Below are 15,285 nucleotides of genomic sequence, written 5' to 3' on the forward strand. Positions count from 1 at the left end.
CTCACCCACCAGCCCACTCACCCACCAGCCCACTCACCCACCTACCCACTCAACCACCAGCCCACTAACCCACCTACCCACTCACCCACCAGACCACTCACCCACCAGAGCACTCACCCACCAGACCACTCACCCACCAGCCCACTCACCCACCTACCCACTCATCCACCTACCCACTCACCCACCTACCCACTCACCCACCAGCCCACTCATCCACCTACCCACTCACCCAACTACCCACTCACCCACCAGCCCACTCACCCACCAGCCCACTCACCCACCAGCCCACTCACCCACCTACCCACTCACCCACCTACCCACTCACCCACCAGCCCACTCATCCACCTACCCACTCACCCAACTACCCACTCACCCACCAGCCCACTCACCCACCAGCCCACTCACCCACCAACCCACTCACCCACCTACCAACTCATCCACCTACCCACTCAACCACCTCTCCACTCACCCACCAGCCCACTCATCTACCTACCCACTCACCCAACTACCCACTCACTCACCTACACACTCACCCACCTATCCACCTCACCCACTCACCCACCTACCCACTCTCCCAACTACCCAATCACCCACCAGCCCACTCACACATCTAACCACTCACCCACCTACACACTCACCCACCTACCCACTCACCCACCTACCCAATCACGCACCAGCCCACTCACCCACCTACCCACTCACCCACCTAACCACTCACCCACCTACCACTCACCCAACAACCCAATCACCCACCAGCCCACTAACCCACCTACCCAATCACACACCTACCCTCTCACCCACCGACCCACTCACCCACCAGCCCACTCACCCACCTACCAATCACCCACCAGCCCAACAACCCACCTACCCACCTACCCACTCACCCATCTACCCACTCACCCACCTACCCACTCACCCACCTACCCACTCACCCACCAGCCCACTCACCCACCTACCCACTCACCCACCTACCCACTCACCCACCTACCCACTCACCCACCAGCCCACTCACCCACCTACCCAATCACCCAACTACCCACTCACCCACGTACCCACTCACCGAACTACCCACTCAACCACCAGCCCACTCACTCACCTACCCACTCACCCACCTACCCACTCACCCACCTACCCACTCACCCACCTACCCACTCACCCAACTGCCCACTCATCCACCTACCCACTCACCCACCTGCCCACTCACCCACCTACCCACTCACCCACCTACCCAATCACCCACCAGCCCACTCACTCAACTACCAACTCACCCACCAGCCCACTCACCCACCAGCCCACTCACCCACGTACCCACTCACCCAAGTACCCACTCACCCACCAGCCCACTCACCCACCTACCCACTCACCCACCAGCCCACTCACCCACCTGCCCACTCACCCACCTACCCACTCACCCACCAGCCCACACACCCACCAGCCCACTCACCCACCTACCCACTCACCCACCAGAGCCCCCACCCACCAGAGCACTCACCCACCAGACCACTCACCCACCAGGCAACTCACCCACCTACCCACTCATCCACCTACCCACTCACCCACCTACCTACTCACCCACCAGCCCACTCATCTACCTACCCACTCACCCACCTACCCAATCACCCACCTACTCACTCACCCACCTCTCCACCTCACCCACACACCCACCTACTCACTCACCCACCAGCCCACTCACCCACCAGCCCACTCACCCACCAGCCCACTCACCCACCTACCCACTCACCCACCAAACCACTCACCCACCAGACCACTCACACACCAGACCATTCACACACCAGCCCACTCACCCACCTAACCACTCATCCACCTACAAACTCACCCATCTACCCACTCACCCACCAGCCCACTCATCTACCTACCCACTCACCCAACTACCCACTCATGCACCTACCCACTCACCCACCTACCCATTCACCCACCAGCGCAATCATCCACCTACCCACTCACCCACCTACCCACTCACCCAACGACCCACTCACTCACCTACACACTCACCCACCTATCCACCTCACCCAACTACCCAATCACCCACCAGCCCACTCACCCATCTAACCACTCACCCACCTACCCACTCACCCACCTACCCAATCACCCACCAGCCCACTCACCCACCTACCCACTCACCGACCTACCCACCCACCCACCTACCCACTCACCCTCCTACCCACTCACCCACCTACCGACTCACCCACCAGCCCACTCATTCACCTACCCACTCACCCAACTACCTACTCAACCACCTACCCATTCACCCACCAGCCCACTCACCCAACTACCCACTCACCCACTACCCACTCACCCACCGACCCACTCACCCAACAACCCAATCACCCACCAGCCAACTCACCCACCTAACCACTCACCCACCTACCCACTCACCCACCTACCCACTCACCCACCAGCCCACTCATCCACCTACCCACTAACCCAACTACCAACTCACTCACCTACACACTCACCCACCTATCCACCTCACCCACTCACCCACCTACCCACTCACCCAACTCCCGAATCACCCACCAGCCCACTCACCCATCTAACCACTCACCCACCTACCCAGTCACCCACCTACCCTCTCACCCACGTACCCAATCACCCACCAGCCCACTCACCCACCTACCCACTCACCCACCTACCCACTCACCCACCTACCCACTCACCCACCTACCCACTCACCCACCAGCCCACTCACTCACCTACCCACTCACCCACCTACCCACTCAACCACCTACCCACTCACCCACCTACCCACTCACCCACCGACCTTCTCACCCAACAACCCAATCACCCACCAGCCCACTAACCCACCTACCCACTCACCCACCTACCCACTCACCCACCTACCCACTCACCCACAAGCCCACTCACCCACCTACCTCTCACCCACCAGCCCAACAACCCACCTACCCACCTACCCACTCACCCATCTACCCACTCACCCACCTACCCACTCACCCAGCTACCCACTCACCCACCAGCCCACTCACCCACCTACCCACTTGACCACCTACCCACTCACGCACCTACCCACTCACCCACCAGCCCACTCACCCACCTACCCAATCACCCAACTACCCACTCACCCACGTACCCACTCACCCAACAACCCACTCAACCACCAGCCCACTCACTCACCTACCCACTCACCCACCTACCCACTCACCCACCTACCCACTCACCCACCACCCACCCACCCAACTCCCCACTCATCCACCTACCCACTCACCCACCAGCCCACTCAACCACCAGCCCACTCACCCACCAGCCCACTCACCCACGTACCCACTCACCCAACTACCCACACACCCACCAGCCCACTAACCCACCTACCCACTCACCCACCAGCCCACTCACCCACCTGCCCACTCACCCACCTACCCACTCACCCACCAGCCAACACACCCACCAGCCCACTCACCCACCTACCCACTCACCCACCAGAGCCCTTACCCACCAGAGCACTCACCCACCAGACCACTCACCCACCAGGCAACGAAGGGTCATGAGGACTCGAAACGTCAACTCTTTTCTTCTCCGCCGATGCTGCCAGACCTGCTGAGTTTTTCCAGGTAATTCTGTTTTTGTTTTGGATTTCCAGCATCCGCAGTTTTTTTGTTTTTTTTACTCACCCACCTACCCACTCATCCACCTACCCACTCACCCACCTACCTACTCACCCACCAGCCCACTCATCCACCTACCCACTCACCCACCTACCCAATCACCCACCTACTCACTCACCCACCTATCCACCTCACCCACACACCCACCTACTCACTCACCCACCAGCCCACTCACCCACCAGCCCACTCACCCACCAGCCCACTCACCCACCTACCCACTCACCCAACAAACCACTCACCCACCAGACCACTCACACACCAGACCATTCACACACCAGCCCACTCACCCACCTAACCACTCATCCACCTACAAACTCACCCATCTACCCACTCACCCACCAGCCCACTCATCTACCTACCCACTCACCCAACTACCCACTCATGCACCTACCCACTCACCCACCTACCCATTCACCCACCAGCCCACTCATCCACCTACCCACTCACCCACCTACCCACTCACCCAACTACCCACTCACTCACCTACACACTCACCCACCTATCCACCTCACCCAACAACCCAATCACCCACCAGCCCACTCACCCATCTAACCACTCACCCACCTACCCACTCACCCACCTACCCACTCACCCACCTACCCAATCACCCACCAGCCCACTCACCCACCTACCCACTCACCCACCTACCCACCCACCCACCTACCCACTCACCCACCTACCCACTCACCCACCTACCCACTCACCCACCAGCCCACTCACCCATCTAACCACTCACCCACCTACCCACTCACCCACCTACCCACTCACCCACCTACCCAATCACCCACCAGCCCACTCACCCACCTACCCACTCACCCACCTACCCACCCACCCACCTACCCACTCACCCACCTACCCACTCACCCACCAGCCCACTCACTCACCCACCCACTCACCCAACTACCAACTCAACCACCTACCCACTCACCCACCAGCCCACTCACCCAACTACCCACTCACCCACTACCCACTCACCCACCGACCCACTCACCCAACAACCCAATCACCCACCAGCCCACTCACCCACCTAACCACTAACCCACCTACCCACTCACCCACCTACCCACTCAGCCACCAGCCCACTCATCCACCTACACACTCACCCAACTACCCACTCACTCACCTACACACTCACCCACCTATCCACCTCACCCACTCACCCACCTACCCACTCACCCAACTACCGAATCACCCACCAGCCCACTCACCCATCTAACCACTCACCCACCTACCCAGTCACCCACCTACGCTCTCACCCACCTAACCAAACAACCACCAGCCCACTCACCCACCTACCCACTCACCCACCTACCCACTCACCCACCTACCCACTCACCCACCTACCCAGTCACCCACCAGCCCACTCACTCACCTACCCACTCACCCAACTACCCACTCAACCACCTACCCACTCACCCACCTACCCACTCACCCACCGACCTTCTCACCCAACAACCCAATCACCCACCAGCCCACTAACCCACCTACCCACTCACCCACCTACCCACTCACCCACCTACCCACTCACCCACCAGCCCACTCACCCACCTACCAATCACCCACCAGCCCAACAACCCACCTACCCACCTACCCACTCACCCATCTACCCACTCACCCAACTGCCCACTCATCCACCTACCCAATCACCCACCTGCCCACTAAACCACCTACCCACTAACCCACCTACCCACTCACCCACCTACCTACTCACCCACCAGCCCACTCATCCACCTACCCACTCACCCAACTACCCACTCACTCACCTACACACTCACCCACCTATCCACCGCACCCACTCACCCACCTACCCACTCACCCAACTACCGAATCACCCACCAGCCCACTCACCCATCTAACCACTCACCCGCCTACCCAGTCACCCACCTACCCTCTCACCCACCTACCCAATCACCCACCAGCCCACTCACCCACCTACCCACTCACCCACCTACCCACTCACCCACATACCCACTCACCCACCTACCCACTCACCCACCAGCCCATTCACTCACCTACGCACCCACCCACCTACCCACTCAACCACCTACCCACTCACCCACCAGCCCACTCAGCCACCTACCCACTCACCCACCCACCCAATCACCCACCGACCCACTCACCCAACAAGCCAATCATCCACCAGCCCACTCACCCACCTAACCACTCACCCACCTACCCACTCACCCACCTACCCACTCACCCAACAGCCCACTCACCCACCTTCCCAATCACCCTCCAGCCCACCTATCCACCTACCCACCTACCCACTCACCCACCTACCCACTCACCCACCTACCCACTCACCCACCTAGCAACTCACCCACCAGCCCACTCACCCACCTACCCAATCACCCAACTACCCACTCACCCACGTACCCACTCAACCAACTACCCACTCAACCACCAGCCCACTCACCCACCTACCCACTCACCCACCTACCCACTCACCCACCAGCCCACTCACCCACCTACCCACTCACCCACCAGCCCACTCACCCACCAGCCCACTCACCCACTTACCCACTCACCCACCAGACCACACACCCACCAGAGCACTCACCCACCAGACCACTCACCCACCAGCCCACTCACCCACTTACCCACTCATCCAGCTAAACACTCACCCACCTACCCACTCACTCACCAGCCCACTCATCCACCTACCCACTCACGCAACTACCCACTCATCCACCTACCCACTCACCCACCTACCCACTCACCCACCAGCCCACTCATCCACCTACCCACTCACCCAATTACCCACTCACCCACCTACCCACTCACCCACCTATCCACCTCACCATCACACCCACCTACCCACTCACCCACCAGCCCACTCACCCACCAGCCCACTCACCCACCTACCCAATCACCCACCTACCCACTCACCCACATACCCACTCACCCACCTACCCACTCACCCACAAGCCCACTCACTCACCTACCCACTCACCCACCTACCCACTCAACCACCTACCCACTCACCCACCAGCCCACTCAGCCACCTACCCACTCACCCACCCACCCACTCACCCACCGACCCACTCACCCAACAACCCATTCATCCACCAGCCCACTCACCCACCTAACCACTCACCCACCTACCCACTCACCCACCTACCCACTCACCCACCAGCCCACTCACCCACCTACCCAATCACCCTCCAGCCCACCTACCCACCTACCCACCTACCCACTCACCCACCTACCCACTCACCCACCTACCCACTCACCCACCTACCCACTCACCCACCAGCCCACTCACCCACCTACCCAATCACCCAACTACACACGCACCCACGTACCCACTCACCCAACTACCCACTCAACCACCAGCCTACTCACCCACCTACCCACTCACCCACCTACCCACTCACCCACCAGCCCACCTACCCACCTACCCACCTACCCACTCACCCATCTACCCACTCACCCACCTACCCACTCACCCACCTACCCACTCACCCACCAGCCCACTCATCCACCTACCCACTCACCCAATTACCCACTCACCCACCTACCCACTCACCCACCTATCCACCTCACCAACACACCCACCTACCCACTCACCAACCAGCCCACTCACCCACCAGCCCACTCACCCACCTACCCACTCACCCACCAAACCACTCACCCATCAGACCACTCACACACCAGACCATTCACCCACCAACCCACTCACCCACCTACCAACTCATCCACCTACCCACTCAACCACCTATCCACTCACCCACAAGCCCACTCATCTACCTACCCACTCACCCAACTACCCACTCATCCACCTACCCACTCACCCAACTACCCACTCACCCACCAGCCCACTCATCCACCTACCCACTCACCCACCTACCCACTCACCCAACTACCAACTCACTCACCTACACACTCACCCACCTATCCACCTCACCCACTCACCCACCTACCCACTCACCAACTAGCCAATCACCCACCAGCCCACTCACACATCTAACCACTCACCCACCTACACACTCACCCACCTATCCACTCACCCACCTACCCAATCATGCACCAGCCCACTCACCCACCTACCCACTCACCCACCTACCACTCACCCACCTACCCACTCACCCACCAGCCCACTCACCCACCTACCCACTCACCCACCTACCCACTCACCCACCGACCCACTCACCCAGCAACCCAATCACCCACCAGCCCACTAACCCACCTACCCACTCACCCACCTACCCACTCACCCATCTACCCTCTCACCCACCAGCCCACTCACCCACCTACCAATCACCCACCAGCCCAACTACCCACCTACCCACCCACCCACTCACCCATCGACCCACTCACCCACCTACCCACTCACCCACCTACCCACTCACCCACCAGCCCACTCACCCACCTACCCACTCACCCACCTACCAACTCACCCACCTACCCACTCACCCACCAGCCCACTCACCCACCTACCCAATCACCCAACTACCCACTCACCCATGTACCCACTCACCCAACTACCCACTCAACCACCAGCGCACTCACTCACCTACCCACTCACCCACCTACCCACACACCCACCTACCCACTCACCCACCACCCACTCACCCAACTGCCCACTCATCCACCTACCCACTCACCCACCTGCCCACTCACCCACCTACCCACTCACCCACCTACCCAATCACCCACCAGCCCACTCACCCAACTACCAACTCACCCAACGGACCACTCACCCACCAGCCCACTCACCCACCAGCCCACTCACCCACGTACCCACTCACCCACCTACCCACTCACCCACCAGCCCACTCACCCACCTACCCACTCACCCACCTACTCACTCACCCACCTGCCCACTCACCCACGTACCCACTCACCCACCAGCCCACACACCCACCAGCCCACTCCCCCACCTACCCACTCACCCACCAGAGCACTCACCCACCAGAGCACTCACCCACCAGCCCACTCACCCAACTACCCACTCACCCACTACCCACTCACCCACTGACCCACTCACCCAACAATCCAATCACCCACCAGCCCACTCACCCACCTAACCACTAACCCACCTACCCACTCACCCACCTACCCACTCACCCACCAGCCCACTCATCCACCTACCCACTCACCCAACTACCCACTCACTCACCTACACACTCACCCACCTATCCACCTCACCCACTCACCCACCTACCCACTCACCCAACTACCGAATCACCCACCAGCCCACTCACCCATCTAAGCACTCACCCACCTACCCAGTCACCCACCTACCCTCTCACCCACCTACCCAATCACCCACCAGCCCACTCACCCACCTACCCACTCACCCACCTACCCACTCACCCACATACCCACTCACCCACCTACCCACTCACCCACCAGCCCACTCACTCACCTACCCACTCACCCACCTACCCACTCAACCACCTACCCACTCACCCACCAGCCCACTCAGCCACCTACCCACTCACCCACCCACCCACTCACCCACCGACCCACTCACCCAACAACCCAATCATCCACCAGCCCACTCACCCACCTAACCACTCACCCACCTACCCACTCACCCACCTACCCACTCACCCACCAGCCCACTCACCCACCTACCCAATCACCCTCCAGCCCACCTACCCACCTACCCACCTACCCATTCACCCACCTACCCACTCACCCACCTACCCACTCACCCACCTACCCACTCACCCACCAGCCCACTCACCCACCTACCCAATCACCCAACTACCCACTCACCCACGTACCCACTCACCCAACTACCCACTCAACCACCAGCCCACTCACCCACCTACCCACTCACCCACCTACCCACTCACCCACCTGCCCACTCACCCACCTACCCACTCACCCACCAGCCCACTCACCCACCAGCCCACTCACCCACCTACCCACTCACCCACCAGACCACACCCCCACCAGAGCACTCACCCACCAGACCACTCACCCACCAGCCCACTCACCCACTTACCCACTCATCCACCTAAACACTCACCCACCTACCCACTCACCCACCAGCCCACTCATCCACCTACCCACTCACCCAACCACCCACTCATCCACCTACCCACTCACCCACCTACCCACTCACCCACCAGCCCACTCATCCACCTACCCACTCACCCAATTACCCACTCACCCACCTACCCACTCACCCACCTATCCACCTCAACAACACACCCACCTACCTACTCACCCACCAGCCCACTCACCCACCAGCCCACTCACACACCTATCCACTCACCCACCTACCCACTCACCCACATACCCACTCACCCACCTACCCACTCACCCACAAGCCCACTCACTCACCTACCCACTCACCCAACTACCCACTCAACCACCTACCCACTCACCCACCAGCCCACTCAGCCACCTAACCACTCACCCACCCACCCACTCACCCACCGACCCACTCACCCAACAACCCAATCATCCACCAGCCCACTCACCCACCTAACCACTCACCCACCTACCCACTCACCCACCTACCCACTCACCCACCAGCCCACTCACCCACCTACCCGCTCACCCACCAGACCACTCACCCACCAGACCACTCACGCACCAGACCATTCACCCACCAGCCCACTCACCAATTACCCACTCATCCACCTAAACACTCACACACCTACCCACTCACCCACCAGCCCACTCATCCACCTACCCACTCACCCAACTACCCACTCATCCACCTACCCACTCACCCACCTACCCACTCACCCACCAGCCCACTCATCCACCTACCCACTCATCCAACTACCCACTCACCCACCTACCCACTCACCCACCTATCCATCTCACCCACTCACCCACCTACTCACTCACCCACCAGCCCACTCACCCACAAGCCCACTCACCCACCAGCCCACTCACCCACAAGCCCACTCACCCACCTACCCACTCACCCACCAGACCACTCAACCAGCAGACCAGTCACACACCAGACCATTCACCCACCAACCCACTCACCCACCTACCAACTCATCCACCTACCCACTCAACCTCCTACCCACTCACCCACCTGCCCACTCATCTACCTACCCACTCACCCAACTACCCACTCACCCACCTACCCACTCACCCAACTACCCACTCACACCTACACACTCATCCACCTATCCACCTCACCCACTCACCCACCTACCCACTCACCCAACTACCCAATCACCCACCAGCCCACTCACACATCTAACCGCACACCCACCTACCCACTCACGCACCTACCCACTCACCCACCTACCCAACCACGCACCAGCCCACTCACCCACCTACCCACTCAGCCACCTACCCACTCACCCACCTACCACTCACCCACCTACCCACTCACCCACCAGCCCACTCACCCACCTACCCACTCACCCACCTACCCACTCACCCACCGACCCACTCACCCAACAACCCAATCACCCACCAGCCCACTAACCCACCTAACCACTCACCCACCTACCCACTCACCCACCTACCCACTCACCCACCAGCCCACTCACCCACCTACCAATCACCCACCAGCCCACCTACCCACCTACCCACCTACCCACTCACCCATCTACCCACTCACCCACCTACCCACTCACCCACCTACCCAGTCACCCACCAGCCCACTCACCCACCTACCCACTCACCCACCTACCCACTCACCCACCTACCCACTCACCACCAGCCCACTCACCCACCTACCCAATCACCCAACTACCCACTCACCCACGTACCCACTCACCCAACTACCCACTCAACCACCAGCCCACTCACCCACCTACCCACTCACCCACCTACCCACTCACCCACCTGCCCACTCACCCACCTTCCCACTCACCCACCAGCCCACTCACCCACCAGCCCACTCACCCAGCTTCCCACTCACCCACCAGACCACACACCCACCAGAGCACTCACCCACCAGACCACTCACCCACCAGCCCACTCACCCACTTACCCACTCATCCACCTAAACACTCACCCACCTACCCACTCACCCACCAGCCCACTCATCCACCTACCCACTCACCCAACTACCCACTCATCCACCTACCCACTCACCCACCTACCCACTCACCCACCAGCCCACTCATCCACCTACCCACTCACACAATTACCCACTCACCCACCTACCCACTCACCCACCTATCCACCTCACCAACACACCCACCTACCCACTCACCAACCAGCCCACTCACCCACCAGCCCACTCACCCACCTATCCACTCACCCACCTACGCACTCACCCACATACCCACTCACCCACCTACCCACTCACCCACCAGCCCACTCACACACCTACCCACTCACCCACCTACAATCTCACCCACCTACACACTCACCCACCTGCCCACTCACCCAACTGCCCACTCATCCACCTACCCACTCACCCACCTGCCCACTCACCCACCTACCCACTCACCCACCTACCCAATCACCCACCAGACCTCTCACTCAACTACCAACTCACCCACCAGACCACTCACCCACCAGCGCACTCACCCACCAGACCACTCACCCACCAGACCATTCACCCACCAGCCCACTCACCCGCCTACCCTCTCATCCGCCTAGCCACTCACCCACCTACCCACTCACCCACCAGCCCACTCATCCACCTACCCACTCACCCAACTAACCACTCAAACACCTACCCACTCACCCACCTACCTACTCACCCACAAGCCCACTCACACAGCTACCCACACACCCAACTACCCACTCACCCACCAGCCCACTCACCCACCAGCCCATGCACCCAGCAGCCCACTCAACCACCTACCCACTCATACTCCTACCCACTCACCCAACTACCCACTCACCCACCTACCCACTCACCCACCTACCCAATCACCCACCAGACCACTCACCCACCTACCCACTCACCCACATACCCACTCACCCACCTACCCACTCACCCACCAGCCCACTCACTCACCTACCCACTCACCCACCTACCCACTCACCCACCTACCCACTCACCCACCTGCCCACTCACCCACCTACCCACTCACCCACCAACCCACACACCCACCAGCCCACTCACCCACCTACCCACTAATCCACCAGACCACTCACCCACCAGAGCACTCACCCACCAGACCACTCACCCACCAGCCCACTCACCCACCTACCCACTCATCCACCTACCCACTTACCCACGTACCCACTCACCCACCAGCCCACTCATCCACCTACCCACTCACCCAACTACCCACTCATCCACCTACCCTCTCACCCACCTACCCACACACCCACCAGCCCACTCATCCACCTACCCACTCACCCAACTGCCCACTCACCCACCTACCCACTCATTCACCAACCGACTCACCCACCAGCCCACTCACCCACCTACCCACTCAGCCACCAAACCACTCACCCGCCAGACCACTCACCCACCAGACCATTCACCCACCAGCCCACTCACCCACCTACCCACTCATCCACCTACCCACTCACCCCCCTACCCACTCACCCACCAGCAAACTCATCCACCTACCCACTCACCCACCTTTCCACCTCACCCACTCACCCACCAACTCATCACTACACACTCACCCACCTACCCACTCACCCACGTGCCCACTCACCCACCTACCCACTCACCCACCTAACCAATCACCCACCAGCACACTCACTCACCTACCAACTCACCCACCAGCCCAGTCACCCACCAGCCCAATCACCCACCAGACCACTCACCCACCAGACCACTCACGCACCCGACCATTCACCCACCAGCCCACTCACCCTACTATCCACTCACCCACCCACCCACCCACCCATCTTCCCACTCACCCACCTGCCCACTCACCCACCTACCCATTCACCCACCAACCCACTCTCTCACCTACCCACTCACCCACCAGACCACTCACCCACCAGACCACTCACCCACCAGACCATTCACCCACCAGCCCACTCACCCGCCTACCCTCTCATCCGCCTAGCCACTCACCCACCTACCCACTCACCCACCAGCCCACTCATCCACCTACCCACTCACCCAACTAACCACTCAAACACCTACCCACTCACCCACCTACCTACTCACCCACAAGCCCACTCACACAGCTACCCACACACCCAACTACCCACTCACCCACCAGCCCACTCACCCACCAGCCCATGCACCCAGCAGCCCACTCAACCACCTACCCACTCACCCACCTACCCACTCACCCACCTACCCACTCACCCACCAGCCCACTCACCCACCTACCCAATCACCCAACTACCCACTCACCCACGTACCCACTCACCCAACTACCCACTCAACCACCAGCCCACTCACCCACCTACCCACTCACCCACCTACCCACTCACCCACCTGCCCACTCACCCACCTACCCACTCACCCACCAGCCCACTCACCCACCAGCCCACTCACCCACCTACCCACTCACCCACCAGACCACACACCCACCAGAGCACTCACCCACCAGACCACTCACCCACCAGCCCACTCACCCACTTACCCACTCATCCACCTAAACACTCACCCACCTACCCACTCACCCACCAGCCCACTCATCCACCTACCCACTCACCCAACTACCCACTCATCCACCTACCCACTCACCCACCTACCCACTCACCCACCAGCCCACTCATCCACCTACCCACTCACACAATTACCCACTCACCCACCTACCCACTCACCCACCTATCCACCTCACCAACACACCCACCTACCCACTCACCAACCAGCCCACTCACCCACCAGCCCACTCACCCACCTATCCACTCACCCACCTATGCACTCACCCACATACCCACTCACCCACCTACCCACTCACCCACCAGCCCACTCACACACCTACCCACTCACCCACCTACAATCTCACCCACCTACACACTCACCCACCTGCCCACTCACCCAACTGCCCACTCATCCACCTACCCACTCACCCACCTGCCCACTCACCCACCTACCCACTCACCCACCTACCCAATCACCCACCAGACCTCTCACTCAACTACCAACTCACCCACCAGACCACTCACCCACCAGCGCACTCACCCACCAGCCCACTCACCCACCTACCCACTCACCCACCTACCCACTCACCCACCAGCCCACTCACCCACCTACCCACTCACCCACCTACCCACTCACCCACCTGCCCACTCACCCACCTACCCACTCACCCACCAACCCACACACCCACCAGCCCACTCACCCACCTACCCACTAATCCACCAGACCACTCACCCACCAGAGCACTCACCCACCAGACCACTCACCCACCAGCCCACTCACCCACCTACCCACTCATCCACCTACCCACTTACCCACGTACCCACTCACCCACCAGCCCACTCATCCACCTACCCTCTCACCCAACTACCCACTCATCCACCTACCCACTCACCCACCTACCCACACACCCACCAGCCCACTCATCCACCTACCCACTCACCCAACTGCCCACTCACCCACCTACCCACTCACCCACCTATCCACCTCACCCACTCACCCACCTACCCACTCACCCACCTACCCACTCATTCACCAACCGACTCACCCACCAGCCCACTCACCCACCTACCCACTCAGCCACCAAACCACTCACCCGCCAGACCACTCACCCACCAGACCATTCACCCACCAGCCCACTCACCCACCTACCCACTCATCCACCTACCCACTCACCCCCCTACCCACTCACCC

The sequence above is a fragment of the Carcharodon carcharias genome, chromosome 3 (assembly GCF_017639515.1).
Source record: "Carcharodon carcharias isolate sCarCar2 chromosome 3, sCarCar2.pri, whole genome shotgun sequence".
Lineage (NCBI taxonomy): Eukaryota > Metazoa > Chordata > Chondrichthyes > Lamniformes > Lamnidae > Carcharodon > Carcharodon carcharias.